Source organism: Penaeus chinensis, chromosome 38 (assembly GCF_019202785.1).
Source record: "Penaeus chinensis breed Huanghai No. 1 chromosome 38, ASM1920278v2, whole genome shotgun sequence".
Lineage (NCBI taxonomy): Eukaryota > Metazoa > Arthropoda > Malacostraca > Decapoda > Penaeidae > Penaeus > Penaeus chinensis.
Genome location: NC_061856.1, coordinates 18294633 through 18317132, shown reverse-complemented (window position 1 = coordinate 18317132; position 22500 = coordinate 18294633). Strand labels below are relative to the sequence as shown.

The 22500-nt window shown below is 51.0% G+C and overlaps 1 protein-coding gene across 1 annotated transcript in view; it reads right to left on the bottom strand.

Annotated features, from left to right (window-relative positions):
• Nucleotides 1-22500, bottom strand: part of LOC125045955 — a 123612-nt gene that overhangs the window by 80896 nt on the left and 20216 nt on the right. The gene's annotated exons all lie outside the window — the stretch shown is intronic.

Here is a 22500-nt window from a genome sequence, read left to right as displayed (position 1 = left end):
GTCACTCCTCTCCCACTCACACACTCACGTATTCTCTCCCTCTCTCTCTCTCAGTTCTCCTTCCCTCCGCCCAAGGAAAGAGGCAAAGATTCTCTCGAGGAGAGAAAATAGAGATCGGCGCCATAACTCCCACGAAGCGAAGAAGCTAAAGTGTCCAAATTCAAAATAATGTTCGAGGATAAACCCACATCTTCACTTCCCGCTTTCCCACTCTCGAGCGGCGGTTCCTGAAAGAGGGAGGAACGATGGGAGGGAGGGAGGGAGGGAGGGAGGGAGGGAGGGAGGGAGGGAGGGAGGGAGGGAGGGAGGGAGGGAGGGAGGGAGGGAGGGAGGGAGACGGAGGGAAGGAGGGAGGGAGAGGGGGTCAATGGGGGGGAGATTGGACGGAGGGAGGGAGGAAGGGAGAGCATGAAGGCGGGAGGGAGATAGGACGGAGGGAGGGAGGGAGGGAGGGTGGGAGCAAGAGGAAGGAAAAGGGGAGGGACAGAAGAAGATAGAAGGAAAGAGAAAAAAAATTGAAATACATAACTTTGGCAGTTGAAAACAAGAAGGCAAGAGAGATGGCTATAGCGACTTACAAGAGAAATCTAGAAAAGCGAAAAGAGGAAGAGCAGAGACAAAGAATAACAAACAGAGGAAGAGTATAGAGACAGAGAATAACAAAAAGAGGAAGAGACCAACATAACAGCTACAAGATGACTAGTTCATGAGTAATAGAAGGAGCGATAAAAGACAAAAGAACTAAAAAGGAAATAAGCCCCCCCCCCTTCCCCCAACGCGTCGAATTCCTAAATCACTGGGGAGAGAGAATACGTCGGCGAAATTTGTTACTTGTTACTGTTTTGTGGCTCCATCGATTTGTTGCGTCCGGGTGAAACTCCCCTTTTTCTCAATAACCGGAGACAAACTTACATCTTCGTGAATGCGACCCATTGAAAAATAAATATACTTACACATAGGCAAATGAGTGCGGAATACATATACATATGATGATAATAATAATAATAATAATAATAATAACAAAAAAAAACAACAACAATAATACATACATACGTAGGAAAAGGCAGTCACGCCAGCTCCCAACAACAGCAGCATGCCGAGTGCACCCCCCCCCCCCCCCCCCCCCCTGAGAGACAGCGTCCAACTAATAATAAGGCCAAGATATCCCACGGAAGTTTTGAGAGGCGCTACCCCGGCGGGTCCAGGGCGGCGCAATAACCAAGTTTATCTTTCCTCTCTCGCAGTCACTCCTGGAGACGTTCTCGTGGCGCGGCAAAGTTGCCTGCCCGAGGGAAGTTTTCAGAATGCCGTACTGTCTATTTGTCTGTCCGCCTGTCTGTCTATCTGTCAGTTTGTCTGTCTGTGTGAGTGTATCTCAGCAGGATTTTGTGTCTGTCCGTTGTACTGTTTTTTTTTCTGCCTGTCTTACAAATTTCCCAGTCGTTTCTTCTGTTTGTCTGTGTGTCTGTGTCGGAACATATGTAAAACCTATCCATCTGTCTTATACTCTGTCCTACCGCCCTCTCTCTCCCTAATAGCTGTCTAACTTTCTCTAATTCCCCCTCCCTCCCTCCTTCTCTCCCCTTCCCTTAACCACACCCGCTCTGAAAAAAAAAATCTTCCCAGGGAAAAGAGATCTCGGATATAATTCCTTTGCAGCGTACTTGGTCTCGCCTGACTGACCTCTACTCATCTTGCCTGTTTTCTTTACAGCTCCTGCAAGATGTCCACCGATTCATCACTCTCTCTCTCTCTCTCTCTCTCTCTCTCTCTCTCTCTCTCTCTCTCTCTCTCTCTCTCTCTCTCTCTCTCTCTCTCTCTCTCTCTCTCTCTCTCTCTCTCTCCCTCCCTCCCTCCCTCTCTCTGTCTCCCCCTCCCTCTCTCTGTCTTCCCTTCCCTCTCTCTGTCTCCCTCTCCCTCTCTCTGTCTCCCCCTCCCTCTCTCTGTCTCCCCCTCCCTCTCTCTGTCTCCCCCTCCCTCTCTCTGTCTCCCCCTCCCTCTCTCTGTCTCCCCCTCCCTCTCTCTGTCTCCCCCTCCCTCTCTCTGTCTCCCCCTCCCTCTTTCTGTCTCCCCCTCCCTCTCTCTGTCTCCCCCTCCCTCCCCCGCTCCTTCTGTATTTTTATCCTTCAAATATTTTCCACCAGCCTTGTCTTACTCTTTCTGTCTCCCTCGCCTGTTCTTTCATCTCCTCCCATTTACGGTCCTCGTGTACTCCCCTTTCCATCTCTCTTCGTCTCCCACGCCCACTAGTCTCTCCTTTTAGCCACGCCCTTCTTCACCACGCCCTCGCCAAATTACCGTTACGTTATCCAGAATCCTTTAATTCCACAATCGCCGCTAGTAGGAAAAAGGTTGGGCGGGGGATGGGGGACACGGACGGAGATGGAGGTGGAAAAGGGGAGGGGGTGGAAAAGGGGAGGGGGTGGGAATGGAGATGGGGATAGGGGGGAAGGGATGGGGATGGAGGTGAAGGTGGAAATGGGGAGGGTGATGGGGATAGGTATGGGGTGGGTGTGTGGGTGGGGATGCAGTGCGAAGGCGGGAGGGGAAGAGGGTGAGTGGGGTGAGAAGGAAGGGAGAAAATGAGAAAAAGGGAGAGAGTAACAGAAAGAGGGAGAGTGCAACAGAAAGGAAAAAAAATAGAGAGGTTGAAAAGGAAGTGGAAAGGTGGAAGGCGGTAGAACAGAAAACTAAGGAAGAGGATCGCCAAGAGAAAAATATATTATTAGAAGAGCAGCGAAATCAAGAATGAAGCACCTCCCCCCCCCCCCCCAACAGCATGCACTCATATTCACCCAAACACAAAAGCCACGCCAGCAATACGCTCCGTAACCGACCGCCAACAAGCCGGGTGAATAAGTCGGTTAACGCTTCCCTGCAGCACAGCAGCGACTGTTATTCCGACATCGCGAGGCATAACTGGATTAAGTCTTTGCACACGGATCATGCGCATCAAAAGTTTATGGAAATTCGGATGAAAACAGAAAATAAAAAAGTACCATGCACTCTGCGGGGGATGAATTTATAGGCACACAGACCGGCCGGGGGGACGAACAACCAACAACCAGGCGGAGTGGGGTTGGAGTTGGGTTGCAATATTGCATTCTAAGAGGCAGGCTGGGAGATGGGTTGTTTGTTTCTTTGTTTCTCGGCCGAGGCTCAACCGGTCTGGAGTGTCGAGCACGTCTTGCTTGTGATTCACGCCCTTGCAACTTGCACTCAAATGGCTAAGCGATCGACAAAAAGTAATAAAGAAGCGGTCAAACAGAACGAAGGGAAGCACACGAAACTCCGGACACTAGTCGATGTAAAACAAAACGTGCATATAAAAACGAATGTCAGAAAATAAATTTATAATTCAAACAACTACATCAAATTCCAGTCAGGGAAGAGGCGGAGGGGAGGAAGTCGAGGCAGAGGAGGGTGGAATAAAGAAAATAAACGAATAAAATAAAGCCCGAAAACAAAGCGACGCCGACCGCAGTTGCGGGCAAGGTCGGGGCCAACGGACTGGACTGCAAAATGACAGGCAATGGATTTTGCAGCGCATTTCCTATAAAAGCATCTCACTACGCAAAACCTATGACGTAAGGGTCGAGGAGTGGTAAAAAAAAAAAAAGGAGAGAGAACAGGGAGCGACGATAAGGGAACAAGGAAGAAACATTTCATAATCTTATATATTTTCTTCTTCCCTTCCACTCCTTTCTCTACCTTAAGCGTATTCCTCTTCCGTTCCCTCCATTTATAATTCAATAAAAATGGACCAAACACTAAATTTGAATTTAGAAACAATGTTCTGGTCTACATGTAAAGCAGGAATTTAAGGGTCGCATCATGCAAGAAGGTCAAGTTCCCTCTTCGCTCGTGACCTTTACCTGACCTTTTTTACCTGTTCGCGTTTCAGGGTTGACCATCCGGCCCGCCGCCACCTCTACTCCTCCTCATCTTCCTCCTTATTCCCTTCTTTCTCAACCTTTTCTCTTCCTCCGTCGTCAGTGTCATTTAGCGGGCGTCCCTGCTTGGCACCGGCGTCAAATTTGGCACCATTAACCGCGAGGGGGAGGAGGGGGAGGGAGAATGAGTGGGACCAGGGGAAAGGGAAGGGAGGAGGGGGTGGAGGGAGGAGGAGGGGGAGGAAGGAGGAATGAGGAGGGGGAGGAAGGAGGGATGAGGAGGGGGAGGAAGGAGGGAGGGGGAAGGGAGGAGGTGGAAGGGAGGAGGTGAAGGGAGCGAAAGGAAAAAAATGTTGGAATTCAATTAAAACCAGAAGAAAAAGAAGGACTGGACACTTGTTTGTTCACGTGACGTTTTGTTAGTGTTTGTATTTTTCTCTTTTTCTTGTATGCCTGTGCGGGTGGAGGAGGGGGGGGGGGTATGAACAGACGGACGCATTTTTCCTGTCTGTCTGTGTATCTGTCCGTTTGTGCGCCTTTGACTTTTTTGTTTTGGATTAAACGCAGGACCGGTATGGGATGGAAGACAGGGAAAACGGGGAGCGCAGCAAGGGAGGGAGAGGAGGAAGGAGAAGAGGGAGGGGAGAAAGGGGGACAGGGAGGAGAGAAGGGGGAGAGGGAGATGATAAGGGGGGAGAGGGAGGAGAGAAGGGGGAGAGGGAGGAGAGAAGGGGGAGAGGGAGGAGAGAAGGGGGAGAGGGAGGAGAGAAGGGGGAGAGGGAGGAGAGAAGGGGGGATGGAGGAGAGAAGGGGGGAGAGGGAGGAGAGAAGAGGAAGAGAAAGGGAGACAGGGGGAGTGGGGTAAATGGAGAAATCGGGAGGGGAGAATAGAGGGAGGGAGGGAAGAATGGGGGAAGAGGGTGGAGGTAAGGTGAAGAGAAGAGAGGAGTATAAGACGTGCTGAGGAAAGGAGGAATGGGTGAGGGAGAAGAGGAAGAGTTGAGGATGGGTGGAAGCGGTGAGGGAGGGGGAAAATTGGTAAAACAGGGGAGGAAGGGAGAGGAAGGAAAGGGAGAGGGTGGCGAGGAAAGGGTGGAGGGGAGAATGGGCGAGGAGATGAAAGGGAGGAAGGAGGAGAGGGTGTGTCGGGTCACGAGGACAACGCCAAGACAGGGAACGGAAGGTTACACGGGGTCAGCATGGCGTATGTTGGTCAAGTGGAAGATTAACAGATAAGAGAAAGGGAGGAAGAGGACAAGGGGATGAAGGAAAGCTAAAAATGCAGACGGACAGGGGAATATAAAGAGGGGAATACTATAGCCGAAAAAGCCGAAAAAGGACCAAGGAGTTACTCACTCCCTCCCTCTTCTTCCTAAGAGCCTTCCCTCCTCCTCCCTTTATCTACGCTGGGAACAATGCCACCTCAGCTATCAGTCACGTCAACGGTGGCTGCCCCATACGTAGCGGCTCCTCCTCGCCCTCCTCCTTCCTTCCTGCTGCCGCCTCCTCCTCCTCTTCCTCCTCCTCCTCCTTGACAAATTGCCCGTGCCGGCTTATCATAATTTCGCTGCCTCTTCCACCGCATGTTGAAGAAAATAATATCGATAAAGATGATGTTGATAATAACGACGGTGATAATAATGTAGTGATAATGGTGATAAACATTAGAAAACTTACTTTCTCTCTCTCTCTCTCTCTCTCTCTCTCTCTCTCTCTCTCTCTCTCTCTCTCTCTCTCTCTCTCTCTCTCTCTCTCTCTCTCTCTCTCTCTCTCTCTCTTTCTCCCCCTCCCTCTCTCCCCCCCCCCATCACCATTTCCCCCACACTCCCTCCTTCCTCCTCCTCCCCCTTCGCACCCATTAAGCAAGAAGGAATGTGTGCAAGCTCCCCTCCCTCCCCCCTTGCCGCACCAGCGCAGGCTTGAAGGCTGGGTGTGCGATGTAGCTAGTGTACCTGGTGTATTACCTGTCCAGGTGGTGGTGCAGGTGGTGTGGAGGAGGGAGGTCGAGGGGAGGGGTGGGGGCACCCTGCTGCTCCCGGCTGCCTGGAGTGTGCTTGTTTCATTGTTTTGTGCAGATGTTTATTTGTCCTGCCCTGCTTTGCTGCGCGGGGCTTTGTACCCGCTGCTTGTCGACGGGCTTGCTTATTTGTCGGGCATCACTTGGTCCTCGCGGCGGCCGAAGTGCAGACGTAAATATATTTTGTTTATTTACATTTCCACCCATGACATTTGCGCGCAGGGCGGCGTTACCCGAGCGGGAGGAGCCCGGAACACGACGGGGCTGAAGGCGCGCACACGGCGCTCGGGCAACCCTCGGCTGCGCCTCCGATGCGTAACGCCGCCGGACGAGGTTATCGGGGCTGAAGGAACGGGCTCTGGGCGCTGCGAGGATTCGTCTCGGCCTGGCCGCCGTGGGAAGAGCGGGCGGGAGAGAGGAGGATGAGCTTGGGAGGAATGAACTGACGAAGAGGAGGAGGGAATGAGAAACATGACAGGAAACATGGAATGAAGAAGAAAATGATGCCTCCAAAGAAGATGCACAAAAAGGTGGTCAGCGGCTGTGAGAAAATCGAGATGGAAAAGAAGGAAGGCGGCGAGGGCGCTGGACCACCCACGCCGCGTCCGCCGTCGAGGACCCGCACCAGCCCGCCCGAGGGGAGGCCCAGATTGCCACGCCCTCTCGCCGGCATCCCCGCCCCCGCCCACACACACACGCGCACGGGCGTACACATGTACACACACACACACCCTAGGTTCGTGCTAGGACATAATGACCCGAGAACATTGACCGTAGCTAACTAACCTCGGACGCAGAGTAACCCAGACGCAAACCCCGCAGATTTTGCAACAATCAGACAGCCTAATCAAGCAGATTTGCCGTTCGTGTTTAGGACGCTGCAGCCCTTTTGAGATAACCCTGAGTCCTCCTTGGCCGCGAGGTGAAGCGCCAGTCCTCAAAGCAAGCCCTGACACCCTTCAGAGAAAGAATTACGAATGCAGATGATGACCCCCCCCCCCCCCCACACACACACACACAGCTTAGCGATCACTAACCAACGAATCCGCCCGCGAACGACCGCCGCCCAACCCGCCCGCCCGCCCGCCCCCGCCGTTACCCAGAATGCAATTCCAGCCGGTTACAGCGCAGCGCCCATTTTCTGGGTCCTTCGAATAACGGGATGGAGGTTCGGGTTGGGCGCGGGGGGGGGGGGTCGAGAAATTACGCGCTTGATGAATTTGCAATCGGGCACGAACATATCTGGTAAAAGGGCAAGATCAATAATCTGATGGAATAACCAAAACACGATCGAGATAACTATTTTTCTTCTACAAGTAGAAGAAAGAGCGTGATGAAGCAATTGTTCATTTTTTCCAAAATGTACCTGAAATTAAGCGTGATAAAAGAGGGCAGTGAAGCACAGGATGCAAAATTTCTACAAAAGTTTAAAAGACAAGCATGTGAAAAATTTCAGCCACATCATACCCCTTATCTCCCTTACTGAACCTACATCCACGTCGGCTTTTGAAACTGATTTTTTTTTCTCTGCCTAGAGCAGTTTCGCTTTCGAGGTAAAATTAAAGCCACCGTTCCGTGTCAACACTCGAGGCCCCTGCCCCTGCCAGACTGCCTTGTGCCTTGCCCTCGCCCCTAGAGCGGCCCCTTCCCGCCTTCCCCGTTCCCGGGCAACTCCGGTCTCTTCACGACCGACAACTCCGTCATAACAGCCAGAAAGAATTCCCGTAATTTCCCGTCAGTCCATCGCCACCGCATTACACCACCAATCCAATAAGCGGCGACAACCCCTTCGAAGCCCCCTTCGAAGCCCCCGCCCTTCCACCCACTGCCCATTCCGGCCACCGACCAACCTCCCCTTTCCCCCCCTCCTCAGACCCATGGGCGACCGCAGGAGGCAGAGCCGTCCCAAGCACCTGCAGGAGAGTAGGGGCCTTTCGCACCTCCGACCCCCACCCCGACACCCTCCACTGGCGCCTTTTCACAGCCGGGTCCTGCACCTCACGCCCTTGTCGCCCGGCCGAGGAAAGTCTTTACTCAAAGCCCTTTTCCCTGTCGATTCCTATGAAACCAAACTTCTTTCTTTATTCTGGCATGCACGCACGTACTCACATCTCGATAAAAATTAGCAGTGAGGGAAGTCTAGGGAAAATCGCCTTTAACTTTGCTTTCTTGGGTCGGAATCCAGCTGGCTGTAGAGAAACAAGTTAATAACTCTTTTGCACTTCAACCATTCCCGACTATTTCCACCAAAAATGGGAGGAAAAAAGTTTGTTGAATGTAAGGGAGAGGGAGGGAGAGAGATGGAAACAGAGGAACGGGTGAAAGAGATGGCGGATAGGGAAATGGAGAGGGAGAGGGAGAGAGAGAAATAAAGGGAAAAGAGAAGAGAGGAGAGAAAAGAGCGAGCGAGATGGAGGTAGGGGAGGAGGGAGAGAGGGAAAGAGAGAGGGGGGGAGGTGAGAGAGGGAGAGAGGGAGAGGGAGAGAGGGAGAGAGGGAGAGGGAGAGAGGGAGAGGGAGAGGGAGAGGGAGAGGGAGAGAGAGAGAGAGAGAGAGAGAGAGAGAGAGAGAGAGAGAGAGAGAGAGAGAGAGAGAGAGAGAGAGAGAGAGAGAGAGAGGGGGGGGGGGGGGATGGCGAAAGGTTCATGTTCATGTTCATATAAGTAAGGTAGAAAGAAAATGGGAGTTGGGTGGGCGACGGAGAGAGAATACAGACTAGTTAATGACATCCCCAGGGAGCGCCGCCCCCCTCACCTCACCCTTTCAACCCTTGCACAGTCCACTTACATCGACGTCATCTCTCTCCCAGTCCCTACTTCTTTACATATTCTGTTCTCATGCATTTCTCTCTCTCTTTCTCTTTCTCTCTTTCTTTCTCTCTCTCTCTCTCTCTCTCTCTCTCTCTCTCTCTCTCTCTCTCTCTCTCTCTCTCTCTCTCTCTCTCTCTCTCTCTCTCTCTCTCTCTCTCTCTCCCCCCTTCCATACAATCGCCTACTCTTCCTCCTTTTCGCTTTCTCAGCCGCCCCACGCGAAGCTCCGTCCAGGTCGGGCAAGCTCAGCTTCAACATCGTTCCCGTATTTTAGAAGCGCCGAACTCTCCTTGCGTCTCAGCTCCCTCTGGCTACTTTCATTTTCCCTTTTTTCTTTATCCATTTTTCTGTTTCTGGCTTTCTCTCTCTCTCTCTCTCTCTCTCTCTCTCTCTCTCTCTCTCTCTCTCTCTCTCTCTCTCTCTCTCTCTCTCTCTCTCCCCCTCCCTCTCCCTCCCTCCCTCCTTCGCCGATTTTCCTTTTCTCCCTTCCTCTCTTCCTTCTTCTCCCTGTCTCCTCCTCAACTAATAAGAGCAAAACATCCGAAGCGAAGAGCCTCCACCTTCTTCCATGAGCGATGATCCCCCTCCCCACCTCCCTCCCTTCCCCCGAGGCCTGGCCCGACAAACGGCATCAACAATGTTCTCTTTAAAGGCATTTGTTTCCGATGTCATGACGTCAGCGAGGGGAAGGGAGGGGTGGGCAGCGCTAAGGAAAGAGGTGGTGGAGGATGAGGAGGCGGGCGAGGGGATCGGGCGTGGAGGAGGGGAAGAGTGGTTGGAGCACCGTGCACGAAGATCTAATTATGCGTTTTCATTTATGATTATATCAAAATATGTGTTTCTGATTCCTAAAAAAATAATAATAATAAATAAATAAATAAATAAATAAATAAATAAATAAACCGTCTCGCTAAAATAAACACAATGTACATTCTACACCAACTCCTGTAGGCCTATACCCTCTTCTCGATCTATAGATCGGAAAAACACTTCTGAGAATTCGATAAAAACAAAATCAATACTCCATTTCAGCAACAGGTGATTGGCTAAAGATGATACCAGTCAACCAATCAGCACCTTCGGGGGCTAATCAAAATCCAAACCGCTCTGGAAACACACAAAAATACACGGAAAACAAAGAAAGAAACCGGAGCCACGAACCTTGCAACAGATCGAGCGCCGTCTGTAAACATTAGCCGGCGTCTGTGAAGTCAGATGAGGCAGGTAAGGAGGTAATTAGCGCTGCCTCTCCTATCTTGTCCCCTCCCCCTCCCCATTCCTCTCCTCTCCTCTTCGCTCCTTACTCTTTTCTGCAGCCTAGTGGCACTTGTGTTATTCTCTTTCTATTTCTTCCTTTATTTTTATTTTATTTACATTTGCACTCAGTTGGAATAAGAAAAGAAGATAGGAAACGTTTGCTACGTCCCTGAAGTAAGATGACTGGTTAAAATAAGAAACAGCTCGACCGTGGACGCCGACCTGCTCGGGAAGGCGATTCCCAAACAGAGAGGAAGAGAACAAGTCGAACTAGGATATAAAAAGAAAATAAAAAGGCTAGAAACATGACGTAAATCCACATGCAATCTCGTCTCCTACGTAACGTTGGTGTAAGCGACCGCAACAACGCCACAAGGAAGTCCAGTTCGCAACGTAACACTGGTTTAAGCGACCACAACAAACCATGGCATGCGGAGGCGACGAAAAGACGCAAGCATCAGCGTTTAAGAGCGGGGGAGGGGCAGGGCAGGGAGGAGGACCTGAGTGCGTCGCTAAGCCGTGTCACAGAGCTGCGTCACGCAGGCGGTGCTGCGCTGGGAACAATTAATCACGTCGCTGTGGTGGCTGAGCTGGGAGCCTCCGCGAGCTGACATCACATCCCATAAAAATGATTGTCCAGACCGTCTTGGCTGAGCATCTTCCGACGCTTCAGCTGTCTTAGCTTTTGCTTGTTTGTTTTTTATTCGTCCCATGCCTTTCTTCTCTCACTAATGTATGTTTATGAACACATTTAAAAGTTACTTTCCTTTCCCGCCGATGGTTATTCTGATCCACAAGGAAGAAACACCGCATCCCTCCCCTCTGGAAGTGAATTCGGCCCCTCAAATTGCCCCGAATTACCGCTGCTCCCAATCACCATCACCGCATCCTACGTAATCACTCCTGACGCCTCCTCCAAGGGCGCTGGGGGGGATGGTTCTCCGGCCTTCCCATTGGCCGACAACACATCTGTGAACTTCGGCTCCTCGGCCAATCAAGGGAGAAATTGAAGACGCAGGGAAGGAAGAACAGGACGTGAAAAGGAAAGCGAAAATGAGGAATAGGGAGGGCAACGAACAGAAAGGAAAAGGGGCCACAGCAACAACAATGGATGGCGAGGCTCTGAACCCAAAGGTCCCTGGCTACAGACTTTAAGCTCGGAGACACCCTCAACCGCACCCCAGCAACCATTTCTCCCGCCACAGCGTTAACACAGCATTTAGTATCCGCGGCTCAAAATCAGCGCAGCCAAAATACCACTAATTTTGAAGCATCAAATACCTATCAGGGGGGAAAGCGCGATATCATTTAATCGCCGGACTCAATTAATGTCCACGACCTCATTCCCTCTCCCTAGCCTCTCCCCGCTCCCCATCTTCTCCCCAGAAATGATCTTTTGAGGCGAGCCCACTCCTCCCTTTGCCTCTCCCCTCCCTCCCTATCCCCTCCATGACTCTAGGCTGAGAACGGGTCCCCGCTGGTGATGTAATCCATTTCAACAGATACCATCTAATCACAGTCCTAATGAGAGGCCAACACTGAACCCGGCCTGCCCACACGCTACGATTCCAGCTCAGGATTCGTTTTTTTCTGTTATCAGTATTTATGTTTTGTTCCCTTTCCTTTGTTTTTTTTCACTTTTCCTTCTTCGCGTCACCCCCCCCCCCCCACCCTTTCCTTCTAATTTTCTTGCTTCTCCTCCTCCGCCAACGCCGCCTGTTATTAATCTATAGTTCATGATAACAGCCCCCGTCCCCTTCCCCCTCTTCCCTGTTTAGCTGTTCTTGACCGCCTGTTTGCACGCGACCAACATTAACGGCGCCATTACCGAGAACACCTGTACGTCCGTGTGCAGGTATGAGAGCGCCTCTCCATCGGCTGGCGGCCATAATCCGTTCTCCAGCTCGGGACGACCGCCTCCACACCAATTACCGACGACCCACACATGCAGAAAATGCATAAACTTTGGGTTTAAGAAAAAAACCCGGCTTTTAGCTGATTTTCTCGTATTCGTAGTGTGACAGTTCGACAGAATTGCATCTAGCCGACCGGAAGTGCCAGACGCAGTGACGTGCAAGCCAAGTCTTAGCGCGACGCCAGCGGCTGACGACCATGACGTGCAAATCGTGGGAACGGCGATCCGCCCCCCTTCCCCTCGGGCGGCGGCGACGAGGGGCGCTAACCTCGTTTATGTCTATATCCCGAAGCCCAAGCCTCCTTCGCCGGAGATGCACGTTTCGCCACGCCCCGGCACGTGCGCGGACGGCCTATGGGCCTCTGGCGCGATCCCCGGACAATGTTATTAGAGTTAAGATAATCCACGGGATGGGGGTTGGGGTTGGGGAGGGGGGAGGGGCGCAGGGGATGCACGCAGAAATTCGCTCATTCAAAGAGACCCGAGAATGGTAACGAAATTCAAGAATGGGAGAACCGCAAACCATGGGATTGCCACGACGAGAGCAGGGCAAGCGAACGAGAGGAAGGGAGGGCCGGCGGCCTCGCGCAAGAGAAACGAGATGAGGCAGCCATTAACGGCCGGGACACAACGAGGAAGCGGCCCCGCACGTGAGAACAATAAGTCCAAGCCGGCGATAGCGCAGATAGCGGCTGCCGATAACGCCTTCCTCCAACAATGGCATCTTTGGATCCTTCTCTTGCCATCTCTCCATCTCCCCTTTCTATTCTCCCTGCTTCCCCGTCTCCGTTCTTTCCTTTTCCTGGCTTCCCTCCGTCTGGTCTTATCAGTCCCCTTGCGTCCTTATCTTCCTGATCCTCTTTATGGTCTTCTTTAGCCTTCCTCCGTATTCCTTGTGCCATTGCTCTTACCCCATTTCCGTCTTTCATCTCTTCCCTAATCCATCCTACTTGCATATTCCTTCTCTTAATTAAGGGAAATCCTCTGCTATTTCCCCTCCTCCTATTTTGGCATCCTCACTTCCCACCCTCCTTCCTCTCCTTCATTATCTCTCTTCTCTCTGTTTACAGTTAACACTTCACCACTGCCTCCGCGCTCTGACCTCGGCCTCACGAGCTCCAGACTCTCGGTCCTTGTCCTACTCTCCTTTTCCTTTGTCCTCTTCTCTTTTCTTCCTTGTCTTAAATTACTTACCGTGTTACTAGGCCCAAGACGCCGCACCAACAAGTCGCTGAAACATACCTGCAAAGAGAAACAAAGTATGCACGTTAGCATCATAACACTGAAAAATGTAATATTTCTCATCGTCGACCATCCACAGAGGAGCCATGAAACAAAAGGAAAGGCGAAATCGAAGAGAAAAGCGAAGGATAAAAAGAAGGATCATAGAGAGGGGCGGGGTCAAGGGGAGGGCCAGGGAGGGCCGGGCAGGGGAAGGGTCAAGATCAATCTGTGGGCAGCTGGTAATCCATCGGCTTGTAATCCCAGGTGTGCTGAGGCTGCTGATGACCCGATCTGTGTGGCCAGCGTGGTCAGCACATCGGAAAGGCCGGCCCAGATGACGAGCCAAGGGGATGGGGAGAGGGACGGCAGGGGAGAGGGTGGGTGGGAAAGGGGAAGGGTGGGGAGAAGATGAGTGGTAGGGACGGAGAGGGGAGAAGGAAGTATGAGAGCGGGAGAGAAAAATGAGGCTCTCATCTGGAAAATGTCTGAGGAGGAAAAATGGTTACTACTTCCACACCGACCACTGTTATCAACATTGCTGCCAAATTACTATTATTAAAACGATTCCTCTGCCTCTTTCCCTCCTCCTCCTACTACTACTACTCCTACTCCTACTCCTCCTCCTCCTCCTCCTCCTCCATTCTCCTTCCTCCTTCCTTTCCCTTTCTTTCCCCTTCTACTACCACCACAACTCCCTCTAAAACTACAACAACCCATCTCATTCGGACAGCAGAGACGAGCAGCCGGGTAAACAAACGACTCGCCAGGCTGCGTAAACAAAGCACTTGTGAAATCAATTAATTAACTCCTGCGACGTGGAGTTCTTCGGGGTGAAAGTTCGGATATGCAAAAAAGGCGAAAAAGGCTGCGTTAGGTCTGCCGGCTCCGTCCCTTCCCAACTGTTCATTATTGCCGATGCTGCTGTGGTCATCCTCGCTCTTCTTCGTATTCTAATCACCAATACTGCCATCACCATTTCTGACTGCACTTTTATTCTTGTTTCTCTTAAAGACATCATTATAACCATCACCATAAGCATCACCATTAAAATCCCCCTCGTTATCATCCCTCTCCATGTAACAAATGATCACCATCGCTCCAGTCACCCCCCCCCCCCCCCCCCTCGCCCTCATCTCCCGCCAGAGGGATTCACGGCGCTTCCTTCCCGCTGCAGGAAACAGATTGGCGCAGGAATCCCGTCCTCTCATTGCCCATTAGGAAAATTTCTCGGCATTCCTTACATCGCCGCCCTCATTCTCTGCCATTCTTTCAATTTTAGTCTCATTACCTCACCCGCTCGCTTGCTTTTCTATCTATTTTTTCTCACTATTTCTCCGTGCTTCCTTCTCTTTCTGTGTCCCGTTTGTCTATCCTCTGTCTTTCTTTATATGTATACCTGCCTGTCTCTGTGTCTGCGGTTTGCCTATCCATTTACGTATTGGTTTGTCTGGCCATCCATCTATTAGTCTGTCTATCACGTATTTATTAATCTATATCTATAAATCCATCTACCTTCCTCTATCTCGTAGAACCACACACAGGAGCCCCCCCCCCCCCTCGCTATCCCAACCCACGTGTTCGGGCTAGTCAATCCGCGGATCCATTTGGACGTCGTGTGATCCAGCGGCCTTGCGCGTCACCCCCGCCCACGCATACAAATGCAGACACAGACGCTGGCACCCATATACGTACGCACATGCACAAGCACAAGAATACATACACATAAACTGACCAAACATCCCAGAAGGACCAAATCTTAAACTCGAAAGATTGAAAAAAATACCCACAATAAACATTGTTTTCTAGCGATCAAGTCCCCCGCCGACCAGAGCAAGGTGTAAATCCTCGAAACACGTGGCTTTTCTGTTTACAAACAAGGCTAAACAAACACACCGACATCCCTAAACACAGTATACACAAAGAAGGAAGACAGAAAATAAGCGTGGAGGAAGCGCGGGCCACGAAAATAAAACTGGTGCGAATAGAAATGGAGAAATTTAAGGCAGGGGGAGACCGGAGTAATGAAAAAGACAGAAAAAGGAAAGGAATGGCGCTGGGAGGGGAGGGCGGTAAAGGAAAGGAAAGGAAAGCCGAAAATTTGAAGCTCAGGCGAGGGAAGTAACTGCAGACAAAATGGTAGAAATGAAATAGAAGAAAGAGAAAAGCATGAGAAACTCAGGAGAATATCTCATAGACACACACACACACACACACACACACACACACACACACACATACACATACACATACACATACACACACACTCCATCTCTCCCTCTCTCCCTCTCTCCCTCTCTCCCTCTCTCCCTCCCTTCCTCCCTCCCTCCCTCCCTACCCTTCCCACACAACACCAAAAGAAGTGAACACTGCCATTGCACTGTCAACATTACTAAAGCCAAAACAAAACGGTATCAAATTCCACCCACACCAAAACCACAGTGTGTTAGTCTCTGGATCAGATTTCAAGAAAACCATCATGGATCAAAGGAGGTAATCTGCGCACAGCATCCATATTCGAACGCAGAAAATGTGTAATCACGAACGAAATACCTTCCAAGGCACTTTAATCACTCGCAAATAAACCTCCTCACATCAGACGTCACCATAACACTGATGCGCTAAATGACAAAAAAAATATCACCATGCATACAACCTTCCAATAGTAACCGCTAATTCCACGCACCCGTAAAACACCTAAACACCATACATATAACACCATCAAACAACACTATCCTCCGAGCAACCCTCTACCGCCAGCTGGATCAATGAATACATTCCCGCGTGACGGGAAATCAATTGATTTGTTGCAATGACTCTACCCTAATCCGCGACCTGCCTCGACCTGGCCTGAAAATATTATAGATGAGATACACCATATTTCCCTTGGGAGGAGGAGGGGGAGGGGAAGGGGGGGAGGAGGGGAGGGGGAGGGGGAGGGGGAGGGGGAGGGGGAGGGGGAGGTTGAGGGGGAGGAAGGAAGGGTAGCAGAACTTGGAAAGGAAGGAGAGGGAGGGGAGGAGGATGAAGGGGAGAGGGAGGAGGGGGAGGGGGAGGGAGAGGGAGGAGGGGGAGGGGGAGGGGGAGGAGGAGGGGGAGGGGGAGGGGGAGGGGGGAGGAGGAGGAGGAGGAGGAGGAGGAGGAGGAGGAGGAGGAGGAGGACGATGATGATGAGGAGGAAGAAGTGGAGAATAAAAGTTCAAATTGAAGAGGAGACCCAGACAACTGTGTCAAGGGGAAGCCGAAGAAGAAGGGTAAAAGGACTGCAGTAGAATAGGAAGAAGCAGAAAGAAAACGTAGCTGGAAGGCTAATGCATTGAATGTGGGAAACAGGAGGAAGGAAGGAAGCGAGGGCGCAGCGCTCACTGCCCTCCCGAGACCATTCGTCAGGCCTTGGCACTCAGTCTGCATTTGTCCCGCGTCACTCCCTCGTAGTTCACCTTGTAACTCAGCCCATCCGCCGCGAGCGAGAGCGTAACTCAGCGCCGCCGCCCATGCCGCGCATGCCGCCGAAGCCGGGGCTTAGGGCGGCAACGCTCAGGATGCAGCCGGACGGGCGGAATCGCTGCTGACCTGTACATTCCATTCCCTGCGACCAGCGAAGGCGAGGGCTCTGAATAATAACTGCCAATGCTGCACGGATTTCTTCACTTCGGCTTTCGTCCTTGCCCCTGCCCATTGGCCTCGACGCCAATCTGGCTCCACCCTTTTACTTCTTTTCGGAAATTGATAAATCCTTTTGTTATCCTCGAGCTTGTCATTAAAAGCATTTTCTATTATGACATATAACCACCATAGTCATTAGGATCATAACCATCACACTAGTTCCCTTGACACGGTTTAAGATTTGAAATTAATTAACGAAAGCAGGAGGAAATGAGATGTAGAAAAACAAACATGGGAAAGAAACAGCAGAGGGGAAAATACAGGAAAGGGGAGAAAAGGGTGAAGAAACACCTTGGAAACCGCCATCAAAAGATAGGGAGGAACCCCTCAGATGGCGTCTTCCCACGCCCATCGGGGAAGGTGTAGAAAGGTGTCGCAAAAATGGACAAGAAAGAATGAGGAGGGAAGGGCAGGGAGAAGCAAAGCGTCGAAGCTTCCAAGATTTTACGGTTCACCACAGGTACGCTCGGAACCCGCGCACACCACGCTACCAGAAGGTGGAGACGCCGTTAAAATGCGGACCTTGTGATAACGTCTCAAGAGGTAGCGGGTGTCACAAAGTTCCAGGCGAATGGCCCTGTGTCAAGGTCCCCAGAGGATGACCCCCTGCTACTACATACCAGAAAAACGGCGTCGCGCCACTCGGCTACACGTCAAGAGAACGGTCCTCAGACAAGCTCTAAAGAAGGGCGTTAACCCGCAGGTAAGGAAAAAGGACAAGGCTAACTTCATTCCTCACAGGGAATTCCCTGGCCCTTTCCTTCCAGAACCGTGGAAACAATACATCAGCAGGGTGAGCGCCATTCGCGAGGAGAAAAGGAGCAGCTCCTCTCGACGCACATCCTGTTCGCGAGGCCGAGCCCAAGAAAGGCGCGTCCTTCTGCGTCCCTCGGGAGGGCCACGACGACCCCTGCCGCCCCGAGACGAGATCACCCGGAGTCACGCAAGGCTAATGAGAGTCGCCCTCCCCCTCAGCCCTCGTGACCCCTCCCCGACCCCTGCCTCCCTGTCGCCGTTATGTGGGGTCTCGCCGCCTATATCTCATCTCGTACAGGTAATCAATGCTTGTAATAATATAGCACCGCAGCAAAGTCCTAATAAAAAGGGGCTGTATGATCATACAACTTGTATCATGCCTAAACACATAATCAATACAGTAGAAGAAAATATGATGAATCAGGAAACTGACACAGATATACTCGTACAGAGGTCGAAATAGTGATAGAGAAAGACATGAATGTGCATGGGCTACGACTGATATACACCTATATCATTCCCTCACTCACTCACTGGCTCTCTCTCTTTCTCTCGTGCAAAGGAATGAGCGAGTGTACGCGTGTCACTGCTTATCTGTCTTTGAGTGTGACACCGATGCTTTGGCCATGACGTGCGCGCGGTGCACCTCTAACATGCAGGAAACAGTGGAATCTGCAGGTGTCGCGGCGAGACCTTTTGTTAGCAGCCAAAACGCCACACACCAACCTGCCGCTACAACACATTTCACGCAAGAGAAATGAAGGGAAAGCGCCATACTGGCAAACAAAAGATAAAGGAAAAACAGATTCCAAAAAGGTACAGGTAAAGAGACGTGGACAGAGGGGCGGACGGCGAGGCAAGCATAGATAAGCAAAAGGTAAAACACGATAAATATACAATGAAAATAAAATAGAATGTATATAAAGCAACAAAAAACTACTTCACCGCGACGACAAGAGGCAACAAGTAACGAAGAGGGGATAGGGAGAAGGGCGTGGGGGGTGGGGGCACAATAGGGGGAGAGGTGGCAAGCAATTTACGCCGGGATTCATCATGTTGTAAACTCACCTATGAAGCTATTGCTTACAATATTCATGAACACTACTTTACTAGGGCCACATTACCCTCGGACCACTAAGGGGGGAGAGGAGGGTATGTCCGGGGAGGGAAGGGGAGAGGGAGAGGGTCTACAGAAGAGGGGAGAGGAGGGTGTGGGAGAGTTAGGGGAGTCTGGGCAGAGGAGGGAGAGGCAGGGGTGGTTCGGGAAAGGAGGAAGGGAGGGTCCAGAGAGGGGAGGGTGACAGCCAAGAAATGGAGTATCAGCAGCAAAGAGGAGAGGCAAACTGGGTGGGGACTGGGGGTGAGTGGGTAGGGGTGGGAGGTGGCTGACAGGTGACAATAAACGACCTGATGTTTGGCAATGTAGCACCACCGACACTGACCAAGCCATTTCTCCTCTTCCTCCATCCACCCCCCCCCCCTTCCCTCTGGTCGTCGCTTCCCCCTCCCTCTCCTCCCTCCTCCACCCCCACCTTCCACCCACCCGTTTGTTCCGAAAGAGAAATAATGGCCGCACAGCCGCCCCCTAATTCCGGGAGTCAATTCGACCAAACATCTTTACACTGACACGGACGCGGTGTTTGTCCGTCACAACTCCGATTGCGGGGGATCTCGGGCCACTTAAAATACTGATACGGATATTGCTCGCTGCCACGCAACAAGGCGCAAGGCGGTTTCTTGCACAGTTAATAGCCTGAATAATTAATTCGATCATGCGACATCGGGACTTAATTTTAATTCCGACGTTCCACCCTGAATTATTGCACTGCAGCCGGGGTTCAGTCTGTTATTTCTGTTATGGGCTGCTCGTCTTTTGCGGTCACACGCGTTCTCTCGCCTTCACGCGGGCGAATGAAATGCGGCCTTGGGTTGTACATGATGAATGGCAAGGGTCAGAGATAGACAACAAGCACACACACGAGAGAGAGAGAGAGAGAGAGAGAGAGAGAGAGAGAGAGAGAGAGAGAGAGAGAGAGAGAGAGAGAGAGAGAGAGAGAGAGAGAGAGAGAGAGAATAGACGTTTAAGTACTGTACCTGTAGCCTATACACGACACTGACAATTAACTCAAAGGAAGGGTAAAAGGGTAGGTGGCATACAAGAGGACAGGTCAGGAGGTCAGATAAGGTCAGGTGAACGCGGTAAAGCAGGGAGTCCCTCAGCCCCCACGGCTTTCAGGTGACCTCCTCGCCTCGCCCTCCTCGACGAGCGCCCTCCTCTTGCCACCATCGTGCGTCGCGTTATTTTCTGGCAATTTTAGCCATCAAAAGTCTGTGTTTGATCAATAATTCAAACTGCCATTGGCCTGCATTTACTTCTTAATAGCATCATTTATTGGCACTGTCATTCTGGGAATTAAGAGTTATTTTCGCCATAGCTACACTCCTATCCTTTTCTTCCTCCTCGTCGTTATCACCTATTTCACCTTTCATTCCTTTTTTCCTTCACCTTGTCATTCTCCTTCAGCTCTACCTCGCACTCCTCTTCCGTATCTAGTTTCTCCTCCTATCATTTACTCGTAATGCTCTTACTCCTCCTCTATCCTTTCCTTCTCCCTCTCCCTCCTTTTCTCCGCCCTTCCCCTCCTCCTCCTTCCGCCGCCGCATCCGCACATACAAGCTACATCGGTATCATTCATCACCCGGCGCCCACTTACTCACTCCCTCATTCCCTCAATGAATCACTCACACACGCACATCCGCGCTCGGGATAATGGCATTAATTAGCATCGAAAATAACGCCGCAAATAGATAATCATTACCACTATCGCCGCTGTCATTACGGGCCCCTTTCATCATTTCATATCGTCACCATCATCGGCGTCATGACGAATCACCGCAATCTCCGCGGGCACTGTCGCAAATTAGCCCCAAATACTCTAATCTCCTAAAATTAAATCAAAAGAAAAAAAATATCTCCAACAGCGTGGAAAAATAAATATTCTCGAAACTTTAACCGAGAGAGAAAGAAAAAATCTAAATGCGATAAAGTAACCCAAAAAATATGACCCGAACTCGACGACAAAGTTTAAACCCAACTAAAACGAAAAGTTTTTTTTTAATACGACAATTCCAGGTGTGTCGCAGATCCGTCGGCAGCGAATGTCAAAATGTCCTTCCAAAAATTCCGCTTATTTTTGGACAAACAGAATAATCCCTACGCACGCGGATTTCCTGGTTACATTACTGCGGTATTTGACATCGATTACTTACGAGTGTACGCCTGCACTCAATTGTGAAAGTTATGAATCAATTAAACGCGGAAGATGACGCATGGGCCTGTTATAGGCGTATAAGTAATAACCCTTGCGGCAATCACATACCAAGACATTCAATTAGACATTTTAAATCCCAAAGTGACATTTCTTTGCACCCCAACGAGTAAACTCAAGGTGTGTACCACTTCGATTGCAATGAATAGCAATGTGTAACTCAAAACAGCACTTTCGCATGCAAAATCGAATCAGCCAAGCACGGGGCGCTAAGTGCCGTGTGAAAAACTGCATCTCCACCAACGTCGGAAGACAGCCCGCCGTGGCACCGGAAGGCTAGTGCTACCCAGGCACTCTAGTAGCAACCGCAGCGAGGTCGCCTGCCAGGAACATGTATCGCAGGCCGAGGAGGAGTGTGTGGCGTGGCTCGGGCTGAGTGGCGTGTCACGACGCACTTTGAAAGGCCCCATTTACCATCGCGTGTATATATGTTGCCTCTGAGTGAAGCATATATCTTGTGAGAACAAGGCAGCGCTCAGATCAACCTGTCGTTCAAGGAGATCCAGGATCTGTATGGAGACTTTCTCTATGGGCTGCGAACTCGTATATCTAGCCGATGGCCAAGCGAAAATGAAAGTATGAGAGTGAGTGAATGTGAGTGTGAGTATGAGCGAGTGTGTGGTGTTTAAGGTGTTTGTCTGTTTGCGCGCGCACCTATGTATGTTTTCAGTGCCAACAAAATTCATATTATACATGAAACTTTTTAAAAAATCATATCGAGCCGGCCCATTTAAATGTAGCTAATCCCCAGCACATAATTTTGAATCACTTATATAAACGGCAGACATTAAATTAAATATATAATTACGGTAACGGTTAAGTAAAGCAAATACGCAAACAAATACACCGAACTCGATTCCACAGTGCCATGAAGAGGCACACTTCCGGTCAGGTAAGAAACGGCACTGCGATGACGCATGTACGCACGCACGCGAGCAGACACGGGGGAAAAAACCCTCTTGTCTCCCACTACCTTTCGCGCACCCCTAATCTTTTCTTTCCCCTTAAATAAAGAAGAAAAAAAAATTCATAACATCCACCTCTGGACGAGGCGGACGCATGGAATCCGTGCGTCGTGTTTTGTGCTGAACGAATATTTAATGACCTTTGTTGTTTGGTTGAACTGGGCAAGGGAGGGGGGGAGGGGGGAAGGGGAAAGGGGAAGGGGAAGGGGAAAGGGGAAGGGGAAGAGGGAGGGAAAGGGGGAAGGGGGGGGGGGAGGGGGAGGGAAAGGGGGAAGGGGGAAGGCGGAAGGGGAAACGGGGAAGGAGGAAGGGGAGGGGGGAAGGAGGAAGGGGAGGGGGGAAGGAGGAAGGGGAGGGGGGAAGGAGTAAGGGGAGGGGGGGAGGGGGGGAGGGGGGGGAAAGGGGGAGGAAGAAGGGGGAAGGGGAGGGGGGAGGGGAAGCGGAGAGCGGGATAAGGATAGGGATAGGGAAAGGGAGAGTGGAGAGGGGGAGGGGGAGGGGGAGAGGGGGAGGGGGGAAGAGGGAGAGGGAGGGAAAGAGAATTTTCCGGACAATTTCTCGACATAATCCCGTCCATATGCCAAACCGGAGTACCAATTTGCTTTCAGTACGACGCCATTTTTACGCTTGCCTCTCTCCTTCCCCTAAAAAAGATCTTGAATAAAAAATAAC